The sequence below is a fragment of the Lygodium microphyllum genome, chromosome 24 (genome assembly GCF_053477565.2).
Source record: "Lygodium microphyllum isolate KBCC chromosome 24, Lygodium_microphyllum_v1.1.10, whole genome shotgun sequence".
Taxonomy (NCBI): Eukaryota; Viridiplantae; Streptophyta; class Polypodiopsida; order Schizaeales; family Lygodiaceae; genus Lygodium; species Lygodium microphyllum.
Genome location: NC_141158.1, coordinates 98,549,017 through 98,560,842, shown reverse-complemented (window position 1 = coordinate 98,560,842; position 11,826 = coordinate 98,549,017). Strand labels below are relative to the sequence as shown.

Sequence of the window (11,826 nt, the reverse complement as noted above, 5' to 3'; positions counted from 1 at the left end):
GGCCACTTTCCTTTTATGTTGTATCTTATCTATACTTTGTGTACATTGTAAAGAGTGTGGAAGAAGAAGAAGAAATCAGCAAGAAAACGTTTTGGCCTCCATCTCTCTTCTTGTCTCTTGAGTGAGTTTCTCCTTGTGCATTCTGTGTGTGTTCGGCGCAGCATCTTGAGCATCTCCCCCCACCACGCGATTCTTGACAGACGTGCCATCTATTCTTTGGGTGATTTGTATTCAGGTTATGATCAGTTTTAGCTGGCTTTGGAAAGCATGGACATAACCACCATGAGAACTCCTATTGGGCTTGTGAGGATGTGTACCTTGCCTCAAGGTGCCACTAATTCTGTTGCGCATATGATGAATGCCATGCATAAGGTCCTTCGTGATTACATACCTCAACTTACTATGCCTTTCTTGGATGATGTGCCCATTAAGGGGTGTGCAGAAGAAGAGAAGAATGAGAGCCTAAATGAGCAGGGATGCAGATACTTTGTGGCTGATCATATTTCAGCATGTGAGAAGATTTTGGCCAGGTTAGAAGAAGTGAACTTGACACTTTCAGGGCAAAAATCTGTTTTTGGAGTGAATGAGGTTGTCATTGTTGGGCATATGTGTGGATATTATGGCAGGAAACCCTCACCTGATAAGGTGAATGCTATAGGCAAGATTGCAGAGTATTGTTCTACTACTTCAGAGGTACGGAGATTCATTGGTGCTTGTGTATTTTATATGATTTGGATACCTCATTTTGCACACATAGCAGATTGTTTGTATCAGCTGCTTCGAAAGGGGCAGAAATTTTATTGGGATGAGAGCCACACTAGAGCCATGCGGAAATTGAAGAAGTTATTGCAGAATGCTCCTACTCTCAGGAAAGCGGATTATAACTGTGATAGGCCTATTGTATTGACAGTTGACACTAGTCCAATTGGCATAGGTTGGGCTGTGGGTCAAGATGATGCAGAGGGAAACAGGTATGCTATTCGGTTTGGGGCGAAAGTCCTAAGCGAGAGACAGAGGAGATATCCGCAAATCAAGAGGGAGTTATTGGGGATTGTCACGGCTCTCAAATGTGACAAGGAGTACTTTATTGGAGCTTCAGTTGTGGTAGAGACAGATTGCTTGCCATTGATTGGTATGATCACGAGTTGCTCTACTCCGGATATAGCCATGTTGAGATGGATTGCATACATCAAATCATTAAATCCGGAATTTAAACACATAGCAGGGAAGGATAATCCAGTGGCAGATATGTTGTCTAGAGCCAGATATGATGATGAGGAGACTCTACTTGCAGAAGAGGATGATGCAGAAATTTTAGCCACTATGGTTGATCATGTTTGTCATGTCTATGATATTGTGGCTTTCACAGAAGAACTTTATGTTGGAGATTGGTTGTAGATTGGCAGGTACCTTAGTACACTAAGCAAAAGAGATGAATGGACAGATGAAGAGTTCAAGAAGATCAGAAGGAAAGCCTATGGTTATTTTCTCAAGGACGGATTTCTTTGGAAACATCCGAAGAAAAGAGGCGGATTACCTTTGCGGGTTGTCTGCGATAGAGAGACACAGTTACAGGTGATGAGGGAGTTTCATGAGAGTCCTTGGGCTGGTCATAGAGGAGTATGGGCTACTTATGAGAAAATCAAGGAGAAATATTGGTGGAAAGGTATGTACAGAGATGTTTCTCACTTTGTTGAGACTTGCAAAGACTGCCAGATGTATTCAGTAGTGCGTCATCGAGATGAGCTTCATCCGACCTATCCACTATGCATTCATTATAAGTGGGTAGTTGATTTGGTTACCATGCCTATGGGTCTATGGCAGATGAGATACATTGTTTTGGCTAGAGAGGATCTTACCAATCATGTTGAGGGCAGATCTTTGAGAACGAAGACCACTAGTGCAGTGTGTAAGTTCTTATTGGAGGAAATTTTCTGCAGGTATGGTTGTGTGGGTAAGATCACTGCGGATCGTGGTGAATTGGATGCAGATGAAGCTAGGGAGTTTTTCTCTCAGCTAGGAATCAAATTGGCTCTAACCACAGCATACAATCCAGAGGGAAATGGAAAGAGTGAAAGAGGGCATCCGCCGATAGTGAAAGCATTAGCCAAAGCATGCAGAGGACGGATTGGAGAATGGCCAAGACTTTTACCATTTGCTTTGTGGGCTGATCGTACGACTCATAGTGTTACCACAGGATATATGCCTGCAGAGTTGATGTATGGTCAGAAACCTGTTATGCCGATTGAGATTTGTGCTTTGACTTGGTCAATTTTACCTTGGCAGGAGGATTTGACGAGAGAGGAGCTCTTAGCTCTTCGGATTCGACAGTTGGAGAGGAGACCTAAGGATATTCAGCTAGCTATTGACAGGTTGAAGGTTGCTAGACTAAGGAATAAGGACAGGTTTGACAGCAGGCATCGCTTGCGGCCTAGAGCAATAGAAGAGGGAGATTGGGTACTGGTCTTTGATAGCAGCCTTGAAAATCAGCATACTGCACTTCGGAAGATGGTGAAAAGATGGTTTGGGCCATACATAGTCAGACATGTCTTTGATAATGCAACATATGAGCTGACAGAATTGGATGGGACAGTGCTTAGAGTGCCTATTGCTGGAAAAAGAATCAAGATTTTCAAGAAAAGAGATGATGAGGATTATGCATTGGAAGAATTTTCAAGAGAAGAGCAATGACAAGAAACTCTAATGGAAGAGACAGATGATATGGCTGATAATCTTGTTGATCTACCGGAAATGCATAACGAAGAGATTGATTTGTTTGTGGATCTTGATGATAATGATCATGGGTAGTTGGCCCATCCGGAGGATGCGCAGGATTAGAGGGGGTGGATGTCGTATTGCTGCGCATTCGAGGTGTGTAAACCTCCCAAAAGTCATGTGTGTGATTTAATACTTTGTACATACTTAGTTGTTATGTTTGTTCTTTCATTCTATGCCGAAGACGGAGAAGAATAAGGAATTTTGGTAGACTGGTAACCCGAGATGCAATCTCATGGGCTACACTTATTTCAAGATATGCTGATTATGAGCTTTGTGAGGATGTTTCCAATAATTACAAATGGATGAGGCTTATCAAGTATTTGACACACTTTCAGAACAAGAGAACGAAGTCAGTTTGGTTTTGAATGCCATACATGTAGGTAAACTTAATGAAGTTGGGACATCATCCTTGTATCTGTTCCTCCCTACTTGTCATGGTGCGCCCCTAATTGGATGAAGAGGGAACTATGCAAGCTTGTGCTGTTTGGTTGGACTGTATTTGAGCCAGACTGCACCATTTCCAATGGGCTAGCTCGTAGTCCGAGGATGATTTGATTAATGACTGGTACTTTGGTCACCATCTTGTGATGTAATGACAATCCAAAAAAATTGGTTTGGACCGTGCTCATATGACAGTGCTTGCTTTCTTTTATCCTTCAACCTATATTTCAGAGGAGGAACAGGGTCTAAAAAAGGAAGAAAAGAAAATGGTTATTTTTGAAAAGGGAGCTTTTTGAATTGAAAAGAAAGAGGGAAAAGGCAAGGAGTCTGAAGAAGGGAGAGAAGGAGCATAATACGGGCGCAGAATTCTGGGGGAGGAGAAGAGTCGACACGCAGAGAAAAAGCTCTTGAGTCTGAGTGAGCAGCAGCTCGTGGATTGGGATCATGAGTGTGATCCAGATTATGGGAAGGATGGTTATGATTTAAGGTGCCGTGGTGGTCTGATGACCAGTGCTTACAGTTACATTATGAAAGCTGGAGGCTTACAGCTAGAGGAAGATTACCCCTACAAAGGCAGAGTGAGTGCGGATACTCTGCGCTGGAAATAAAACGGAGGACGGCATCAGCTGTGAGGAGGAGGCTTCAATGGAAAAGCATCGAATACAGGAGAGGGGCCTTCTCTCTGTATGAAGGCACCGCCTTGCACGAGAGGCGGACTCCCGTCCATCACAAGTTCGCATATCACGTCCGATATGCCCTCGTCAACCTGGATTCTGCACCTTCCTGGTTCAATTCCGCAGCCTCTCGTCATCACTTGAGTGCTCAGCAAGCTCGCAGTATCGCGTAGACCGTGGGCCCAGTATACTTGCTTACTGTGCCTACTAGTGTTGGTTATGAGCAGAATCCACTGAGTGTCTACTATTGCTTCGATGGAAATGAGAAAAATCTGTCCTGCTGCATTGCAGAGGCCTTTTTCTGGTTGATGCCTCATAAAACAGCACTGGGAATTTATTGCAGGCACATAACCAGGCTCTGTATGACAGTGCAAAAAGCAAAGAGAAGATCATACGAGTTTATAAAGGGATGATGCACTTTCTTCTGCAAGGGAAGTCTGATGACAATGTGACCATCATATTGAATGATATCTCATCGTGGTTGGATGACAGAATAAGGTCCCAGTCCGTTCATGACTGAAGATTCCCATCTTCATATGTACTAAATTATTGTTACCCGAGGGGAGACTTACCGAGTTTTGATGTTTCGTATTAAGGAGTGATTTTGCTGGTTTTTCTCCTATGCCAAGAACAGATTTGTGACTTCAAATTCCTTATAGTATTGGACATTATTATGATCTATACTAAAACTGTTTTCTAAACCTCTTGTATATACCTCTGAGGATCTTCTGTACTTGTCCTTTATTGCTACTGTAACTATTCTGAAGAAATATAAATATGATTCTTTGTGGAGGCTGCCGCTATTGACGATCTATCCTTCTATCCTGAAATTATTCAATGTCCTCAGTGGTCGTGACTTGGCTTTCGAAAACCCTTCGACAACATATAGACACAATGATAGACGCGCCTGACTTTGCGTGTCTAACATGCGCGTGTATGCCTCGTTTCTGTTATAGTGATATAGTGCCCATTAAGATATCCTTGCTCTTCCCAGGATAGCGAATATGGCAAATATTCCTCAAGTTGCTCCCTAGGGAATGTGCCCATGTCTGCAAGGACATAGACACATGCAAATAATTTGAGTCTAGCATCCAACTCAATCAAGCACTATGTTTGATGAGGGCTTGCTTAGTTGCTATCTCATGCAAGGTCCTGGGAGTTTCCCTAGGCTTTAGCATAGCTAGGGGCTCACGCCTAGATGAGCAAGATTGGTCAATGCTAGGATTGCTTATGCCCTCATGGTTTTCATGTTTCTCCTGAGGCCTTACTGCTATTGTGTTATGGTTCTCCTTAGATGTGACTAATAGAGTTTTGTCAACTTGTTGTGGCAATGTTGTATCCACTCTTGATTGGTCAATGTAATTTCTGTTGTCGATGGATTGAGCGTTGCAAGCAACCGTTGATGGTAATGGTTGCTTTGATTTATCAAAATACATGGATGTGTCTAAGGTTTCACCGCCATTATGAGAGATGGCAATGGGTTCATTCATGGGTGGACTTGATGCTTTATTCCTCAGCTCTTCAACACTCTTGGTCTCAATCTTCTTGGAGTCTATAGCCACTTGCAATTGCCATTGTTTTCTCCTCTTTTTCTTGGGAAATCGAGGTATATCCTTTAAAGACTCAAGACCTTGAACTAGGTCAACCGTTGATGTGCTTGGTTAGGCCTCAGTATTCTCTTTCTCTGGTGTGTCCTCATGGATCATAGCAGCGGCCTATTGCTGAAAAGCCTCTCTAGGTTGTGAGGGTAACTACCTTTTTTTTTGGATAATCTATCTCTTCAGCTAATTCCCCTCCATTTAGCCCCTCATCCGATTGTATTGGCAGTTGCTCCTTGTCGAGCATTTTCTCTAGACTCTTGTGTTTACCCACTAGAACATGCCTCCAGTGCTTCTTATCAGAGCAGGCATTGTGTTTAGAGTTGTTTTTCTCTTGCTCTGGAGGTTTGGGTGATTCTAGTGTAGAACCAAGAGACGGTTTAGGGTTCTTGTCATGTAGGCTTGGACAAAACTAGCCAAAGAAGTCAAGGTCGTATTTATGGAAAGCATATAGATCTAGGATTGCAAGGTCTTGAGTGAGGCAGAAGACATATGTGCTAACATTAAGTACCATGCTCCCTACACCTAGCCTATTAGCCATGTGTAGATCTTCTTCTAGAAGCAATTTATCATACAAGGGATGTTTTTAGACAATGATAGAAAGATGGACCTCATGGACCATTTCCAACACTCTTAATGAGGTCGGGGAAATGTACGTGGGATCATGTATTGATGTCCAAAGGGCTTTCTTGTGCTCAGCGAGTGTCATTAGTCAGTGGCCAATTTTGGCTGCCAAACTTTGATTAGAGTACCATTTCTGCACAAGGTTACCTTCTTCTTTCCCTTTTCATTTGATTGCTTCAAGCTTTTCCTTGTTTGTCTCACATTGAGCACTATAGAGTGAGGGTATCAAGTGTAATTCTCTAGCTGTGGCTTTTGGGATTTCCTTTATGACTTCTTCAACGACAACTACATCGCGGGAGCAAACATATTGGGGAAGGGCAAAAAGTGAGTTTTTTGAGCAAGTTTTTTTTTGGCAACCCCTCTATTCTTATTCCACATAGTACTTATTCCAGCTAGATGTACCCACCTCCACTTCCACTTCCACTTCTACTACCACCACCACTGCCATCGTCGTTGCCACTAGCTCTGCCACCACCACTGCCACTATTACCTTCACCACCACCTTCACTCACTCACTCACTCACTCACTCTACATATAAATATCCAATTTTCTCTATCTCTCTCTGTCTTTCTCTCCTCTCACACAACACACATTCTTAGTCTCTCTCTCTCTCTCTCTCTCTCTCAACCCAAAAGTAATTTGTGCTAGTAGTCTGGATTGATAGAATCTATATTATATTATATTATGAAAGGTGTTTCAACAAATAGTTCTCTCTCTCTCTCTCTCTCTCTCATGTTTGCAATATGAAAACATTTGTAGAAGCACTCGAAATTGATATAACTTGTATTACATTGGATTGTGATATGTCTTGCAACAAACAATTCTCTCTTTACTGATATATAGAGCTCTCTCTCTCTCTCTCTCTCTCTCACACACACATTTGCAAGACAAGAGTATTTTTGTGAGTACTCTAGGTTTAACAGAACTTATTTTACATTGGATTATAACATGTATTGCAATTGCTCTTTACTTGTAAATAGTTCTCTCTCTCTCTCTCTCTCTCTCTCTCTCTCTCTCTCTCTCTCTCTCTCTTTTACAATACAAAATAATTTCTACAAGCAATCCGGATCTAGATTTATATTACATTGATCTGTGGAAAGTGTATTATTGTTCCATAATATAATAGACAATGATAGTAAAACATTATCATAAGTTTGATCATAGCTAACCAAGTGATGTATGCCTGTATTTTCTCAACAAAATAAAATACATTTGCTATAAGAATTAGCAGTCTTTCCTTTGCTAGTTACATTATAGGCGATGTTGGAAAACTTTTTCTCTTTCCAAATATGAGATGCAAGTTCTCTTCAATAAGCATGGATTGGTGTATAAACATGTCTATATTTGAATCCATTCCAAATACTCGCTAAACATTTTTCTTTATACATGGCTCTAGCAACCTCATTAAAAATTGGTTAAAAAATAAAAACTTATTATTAAAGCTTGCATATTTGTGAATTATTTGTTGTGGTGGCAAGAGAGGATATTGATTGGTGAAAATAAGTATAAATTTGATGCTCAATCAATATGCTTAATGAGAGAGAGAGAGAGAGAGAGAGAGAGAGAGAGAGAGAGAGAGAGAGAGAGAGAGAGAGAGACCATCATCTTGATCTCTCATTGTGCATGCCTTTGCTAACTTAATATCATGTTGTTGTAATATTAATATTCATAGGCTATAAAATATGTATAGTTATATTTTTTTGAACTAATCATATGTGTATATATGTGTGTGTGCGTATTAGGACTTCTAAAATACACAGATAAATACATGCACACATATATATGTATATATATTAATGAAAGAGAGGGAGAGAGAGATTTTTAGTGATAATTGTTTTTTAATAAGAGAGAGATATAAAAACAAGTTCTTAATGAGAGACACACACATTACAAGATACATGCCTCATACCAACATTCAAAGCGATGAAACTATTCACAAAAAAAATTGCCCTTGTCATTGCTAAATACATTAGTGTTAATGACGCCATAGAACTGTCACTATTGGCATCCTTATTTGTGTCATTGTTTGTATCGCATTTGTGATGCAAATAACGACGACACCAATAGCGACGGTTTGTGATGCAAATTGTAACGATAATAGCGATGCATACAGGTAAATATGTGATGCTAATAGTGATAGTTATAGAGAAAAAATAATTGGACTATACAAAAGGGTTACAGTAAAGTGTACAATGGTCGTCAAAATGAAGGCAAAGTATACTTGAATCCATAAGATTGATACATAAAATAAATAAAAGATCGCTTAATGAAAGCGCTTATGGAATCATGGCAAGATACAAAGGATGATACTAACATAGTGCATAGAAAATGCCCTACATAAATCACAATACCAAAAAAGAAGAGGCTGTGCGCTCCATGGATCCAAGCGCAAGCTATAGATCCTTGCCATTCGAAAGCTCATCTCCTCGCAAAGGAGCATCGGACCGACTCTACAAAAAAAGAAACAACTACACATCAGTCCACCATACAATAATGCATTTTAATTAAAACTAGTAACTATGGACAAGAAAAATGAGTGACTCACTGGGCAGTCGCGTGCATGCAATCTATCGATCAATTGCAGTGAGACCATGTTTTTCTGCATATTGAGTCTCTAGGCCAATGGAATTACAGTTTGTAATGGAGTGCTGCAAAGAAAATAAAATACAATTGTTAGAAACATGATTGTTAGTACAAGTGATATTGCAAAAAAAATAAGTGAGAAGAACAAAAAAAAACTTTCAAAGTCCTCAAGATAAGTCACGCAGCCGCCACTCCCAAGATGATGGACCACTCCTACCACCAATCGTGCCCACACTGCCTTGTGATATTATCTCCAATGTCCTAGAGAATCTGTAGTCTCCTCCTCGAGTCGATACCAGTCATCTACGTCTAGCTACTCAGGCTTTGAAGTCCCACTCTTAAGTGCCTTACGTGTGTCCGATCATCTATGTGACATGTACACACACATGCACTCCATCATCTAGCCTATGGAAAACCTATCTACTATGGTAGGTACCAGAAACTCCTCATGCAAGGATGCTACTATGTAGTCCTTGCTTCCCTCCAATATGTTCTTCCAATGATCTAAGACGTGCCGAAAAACTTGTTGGCACAACTCTCTCATACAAGCCATCACCCTCCTCCCTTCATCATTCATGATGACGGCTCCTATCCTATCATCTACAAGGCATCCATACCCCTCTGGGGTATGTCTAACATGTGTCATCTCCTACCTACAACCGCGGTCGTGGGCATATCTAGGAGACCCCTATATATCTGGTGTACCCACCGGGGTAGTATCTCTCAGACTAGTACCCATAGGGCCTGCAGATGGCTGGAGCAAAAGCTGGAGTGACTAGAGTAGACATTCCCATAGATGTGACAAATACCACATGTGATGCAACTCTAGCAGAATGACAAAACGGAGACACTATGTCGGTACCTCCATAACAACCACTTGAGCCACCCTCTTTTGAACCTGCATGAGAGTGAGGAGTAGCACCTGTATCTCAAGCCGACTGTGGGCTCACCACATCCATGTCTCTACAGCATTCCTCGAAACCACTCCCTCAGTCCGGCCCACCGGACCAAGTGTGGAGTGTCGATCTCATCTACTGGAAACCAAAGCATCAGAGCGTGCTGAAGTAGATCTAACGGAATGACATGATGGTGTTTGAGACAGCTTTACCATATCTCTGAATTGAGCCATCTGCTCTGGAGACATACATGTGAAGATCTCCTATAGGCCCTCTCGCTCATCCCTTGACTCATTGTGTTGTCCAAATATCCACAAAGGTTACCTGCATTAACAAAAATTGATGTTAGCATAATCAATATAAAGATTCTAGCAAAGCATGATAATATAACTCTTAAAAAAATGATCTTACTTAAAATGTATATTCTAGAGTACCCTTATAAGCGATTCATCAACGAATTGAGTAGATGGATGCTTCAAGTATGACATAGCCTATGGTCCTATATCAATCTCCCAACACAACTCCGCATACACTAGAAGGTCGATAGAAAGGTCACCACTAAACGATGAGTCCACCTCGTTCTCAATTCTTGGCCTCCTGTCTTTCCATCATTGTTACCCGATTTTGCCTCCTTTACTTGCTCCAAGCTTTGGGCAGCCTCTACCCTTTGCAATATCGACCCCTCTATTTGCATACAATCCTCATCTACATTGGAAACATTGCTTTCATCATATACTCTTGCAGTTCAGGGAATTGAAGGTACAACATACCACCATCGAGGTTGTCGAGGGTTTGAATAGAAAATTACTTGTTCAAAATTTGATATAAGAGAGATTTAACATTTGTGATATATACCATGTCGTAATAAAATTTAAAAAAACATGAGTTCATACACCTGTTCACAATGGGCCGACAACACAAACATGTCGTGCAAATCCATCCTACGTATTTCTGGAGTAAGGCATCCTGCAATCACGATTGGTAGTACAAACTGCCACAAATGAAGAAACATTACGAACAATGACTACACTCTAAATAAAAAAATATGCAGGACACTTTACAATGCATTCGTAAAACAAACTTGACATATCTTATGCCAATCATGGGATTTTAGCCCTAATAATTAGTCGTCTTTAGAAAATACGGATCTAAGAGAATGCATTGTACATGTTGGAGTGCGAATAGACCTGATAATTTGCTTCACAAAGCACTCTTCTTTAGTGGAAAAAACCCAAGGAGTGTGAGGTAGTTGCAAGCAACTATCAACACTCAACTGCGGCCAACGACTATGGCCAAAGCGCCTCTATCTTGCCTACCTCCTTCAAATCCATTCGTGCCCCTACAATGTCTCTCTTTCCTGTGATGTGGTCCCATAGTAAGCTGCCCACATTCTTGAAAATATGCATGGGATCCAACTAGTGGTTGATTTGTAAGTGGGTCTAATATGACAACTCATAGAAAACTGAGAGCCATCACATTCCATTTGGATGTGACTCTGAGGGAACCATTTTCAGCTTATACCAACTTTGGCATTCATTCGTTCTAGAGGTCATCCAAGAAAACCTTTCCTCAGTTCATGACCCTCCGGCAAGAAAGTGATGTGTCCTTGATATACCATCTTCTTCACGGTTTGTGACCTTTGGGAGTCTAACTGTGTCCTACACAATGGACATGCATGATACCCTAAGGTAACCAGCCAATAGCTCTATCATGTGAATACAAACTTAAACGAGCTATGATAGATATTACCGATGAGAACGGAAGCCTAATTACCTAAGCACTCTGCGAATCCCAAAAATTCATGCATAGTCCACATGAGAATGCTCGTATATTGGCAGACCGTCGACCATCATGCTTGCTCATATCTTCCATGGAAACCTCCTCCTCCCACAAAATCTTAAGCTCATTGACTAATGGACAAAGATAGAAGTCCATATTCTTGACTTTTTAGCGGCTCAGAACGAGCAAGCTAAGGATCAGGTGTCCTTTCTTCATAGAAAGTCATGGTGGGATGTTGTAGTTAACAAGGACTACATGCCACACACTGTAAGAAGTTGAGTAGAGACCGAATGGGTTCACGCTATCCATAACAAGACCAAGCGCCGAAGATTCCTTGCCTCTTATGCAAAGCCTGGAAAGGTAGAGTCAATGTGGCTCCATGCACATGAATCTGCTGATATTCATTAGACTCCATCAATGGATCTATTTTGTGCATGCCACGTTGTCAAGCT

General features: G+C 41.2%; 1 pseudogene; it reads right to left on the bottom strand.

Moving 5' to 3' along the window:
- Positions 1–8,289: 8,289 nt before the first annotated feature.
- The window catches only part of LOC148015425 (plasmodesmata-located protein 8-like), a 70,461-nt pseudogene continuing 66,924 nt past the window's right edge, over positions 8,290–11,826 (bottom strand).